We start from the raw sequence: 3,518 nt of genomic DNA, 5'->3' as shown, positions 1-3,518 counted from the left end.
CTGATCTTCATAGAAACCTCATCAAAAGAAGTCAGGAGAGACAACTCATAAAATCGGATCTATGCACCATTCCAAAACGTGGGAGGCAAAAGGATGGCCTTGGAGGTAAAGAGGACAAATACTCTACATTCTTCCTTCATTTCACTTCCTTCTCCTCAGGGCAGGCTATCTATGAAGGAAAAGGAGGCAAATCTGTAAATAGATTCACAATCAATACATCTCGGTTGAGAATTGCTGTCTTAGAGACAGGGTCTCTAGGCAGCCTTAGCTGGCCTGGAAATCACAGATCCACCTGTCTCTGCCTCCTGGCACTAAAGGCACACACAGAGCCACCTCCTATCTTACTTTAAGGCTGGGGTCTCTCACTGACCCTGGCCCCAGGCATCATTCCATCTTTGCCTGCACTGTGTCTGTGATTCCAGCTGTATGCTGCATTCAGCTTTTTTACTTTAGTGTTGGGAATTGAACTCTGTTCCTCACACTAGAGGGACAAGCACTATGAACTGGGCCCTTCCCCCAGCCCCAATAATCCTTTTATTTAATGATGGTTTCATTGTATTGAAGGACTCCATTTTCAGAAGCAAAAATAACAAACTGGGGGCTGATGAGGTGTTTTAAAAGTTAAAAGTATTCGCTGGTCTTCCAGAAAACCCAAGTTTATTTTCCTGCATTCAAATAGCATACATAACTGTCACTTTTTAGTTCAGGGGATCTAGTATCCTCTTCTGGTTTCCAAGGACACCAGACTCTAACATGGCTTAATGAACATGATGCACAGACATATATGCAAACAAAACATATAAAATAAAAGTAAATATTTTTTAAAGATAAACTAGCCCTTAGGTACTAACAGCCTCAGCTTGAATAAATTGGCTAAAAATACATGGATATTTTTTGTTTGCTCGCTTTGTTTTTTTTCTTTTATTGGATTTTTTTGTTTATATTTCAAATGTCATCCCCTTTCCCAGTTCCCCCTCTGGAAACCCCTTATCCTAGCCTTCCTCCCCCTCCTTCTATGAGGGTGCTCCCCCACCCACCCACCCACTCCTGCCTCCCCACTCTGGCATTCCCCTACAGTGGGGCATCAAGCCTTCATAGACCAAGGGCCTCTCCTCCCAATGATGCCCAACAAGGCCATCCTCAGCTACATATGCGGCTGGATCCATGGGTCTCTCCACGTGTACTCTTTGATTGGTGATTTAGTCCCTGGGACCTTTGGTGGGGGGGGGGGCTGGTTGGTTGATATTGTTGTTCTTCCTATGGGGTTGCAAAACCCCTTCAGCCTGTTTATCCTTTGAGTAGAGGAAGGCTACTGATTTGTTTGAGTTAATTTTATATCCAGCCACTTTGCTAAAGTTATTTATCAGGTTTAGGAGTTCTCTGGTGGAAGTTTTTGGGGTCACTTAAGTATAGTATCATATCATCTGCAAATAGTGATATTTTGACTTCTTCCTTTCCAGTTTGTATACCTATGACTTCTTTTGTTGTCTAATTGCTCTGGGTAGGACTTTGAGTACTATATTGATTAGGTAGAGAGAGAGTGGGCAACCTTGTCTAGTCCCTGATTTTAGTGGGATTGCTTCAAGTTTCTCTCCATTTAGTTTGATGTTGGCTACTGGTTTGCTGTATATTGCTTTTTACCATGTTTAGGTATGGGGCTTGAATTCCTGATCTTTCCAAGACTTTTACATAAAGGGATGTTGAATTTTGTCAAATCCTTTCTCAGCATCTAGTGAGATGATCGTGTGGGTTTTTTCTTTGAGTTTGTTTATATAGTGGATTACGTTGATGGATTTTCTCATATTGAACCATCCCTGCATCCATCGGATAAAGCCTACTTGATTATGGTGGATGATTGTTTTGATGTGTTCTTGGATTCAGTTTGCTAGAATTTTATTAAGTATTTTTGTGTCTATATTCATAAGGGAGATTGGTGTCAAGTTCTCTTTCTTTGTTGGGTCTTTGTGTGGTTTTAGGTATAAGTGTGATTGTGGTTTCATAGACCTAATTGGGTAGTGTTCCTTCTGTTTCTATTTTGTGGAGTAGTTTGAAGAGAATTGCTATTAGGTCTTCATGGAAGGTCTGATAGAATTCTGCACTAAACCCATCTGGTCCTGAGCTTTTTTTGGTTGGGAGACTTTTAATGGCTGCTTCTATTTCTTTTTGGGGTTCTGGGACTGGTTAGATGGTTTATCTGATCCTGATTTGGCTTTGGTACCTGATATCTGTCTAGAAAACTGTCCATTTCCTCCAGATTTTCCAGTTTTGTTGAGTATAGGCTTTTGTAGTAGGATCTGATGATTTTTTGAATTTCTTTGGTTTTTGTTTTGGGGGGTTCTTAATGAGGTTTGGGTTGCCCTTCACCTTGTTACGTAGCAATTTCTGACCCTCTTGTTTCCACCTCCAAAGTGTTAAGATTACAGAAACATGCTATTATGTAGAGCAAGCTGTGTGTGTGTGTATTTGTATGTGGGTGGATGCCTGCCAAGGCCAGAAAGAGTCACATTCTTCTGGAGCTGGAGCTGTGAGCTTTCTGACGTTGATGCCAGGATTGGAACTCATGTGTTTGGTTTCAGACCCAGGGATAAGGGACTGAGGTGCATATCTAACATACCAAAGCAGATCTGGCCTCCAGGTTCTCCCAGCATCCCTCAGTTCCTACCTGGCATTCATACTCTGTCCCCAACCCTGAACTTTTCAGGAGCTGTGCTGCCCTTCCTCAAGAGGCTTTATATAGTCCAGACATTTTGGTCTCCCCACCCCTCTCTCTTTCTCTCCTTCTATCTCTACAAACACACAGAAGCCCTTTTCCTACCACTCACTCAGCTTGGTGACTCAGTGAGGCAGGCAAGCCTAGGGAATCTTTTAGGAACTTGGGACTCTGTTTGGATTAGATTATGTATACTCTCCCACACTCTGCTTTTCTCATAACAGTTGGGAGCCTACCTCCTTTACCTGTATGTACTGTGCATCATACCCCTACCCAAATAATGCACCTAGCAACCTTGAACATCCACCTGTGTGGGGTTATACATACTCCTTCTCTGAACAATGGTATAGGTATATCCTTCCCTTACAACCATCAGAGTTAGACACTTTCTATTCTCATGTATTCCAACGTATACAATCTCATCTGGCCTGATCTGGATTTGGGTACATACTCTGTATGGCAAACCATCCTATAAGTGAACTTTTAGGAAGAATCTATTTACCATATTATGCTAATGCACATTTGGGTATGTATATAATTAAAATCAGGTGCACCATGGGAATGGGCATGTGTAGTAGGAAAACTATTATATGACATAATATATTGATCAAAATAAAGAACCACTAAAACTATGCTCCTTAATTCAAGCTCATCCTTCCTTTAGGCCTGATGAAAAGAGTCCCCCTGCAGTCACCAGGTGCCCTGGAGTATCCTCATGGGACCCATTGCTCTCACAGTATAATCTGATCTTTTCTATTGCTTTGTTTTAAATAAAGTTGCCTTGCTCTTTTTTTTTTTTTTTTTTTTT

Source organism: Grammomys surdaster, unplaced genomic scaffold (assembly GCF_004785775.1).
Source record: "Grammomys surdaster isolate TR1022 unplaced genomic scaffold, NIH_TR_1.0 64, whole genome shotgun sequence".
NCBI classification, from domain to species: domain Eukaryota; kingdom Metazoa; phylum Chordata; class Mammalia; order Rodentia; family Muridae; genus Grammomys; species Grammomys surdaster.
Note: the sequence above shows the minus strand (reverse complement) of the source record.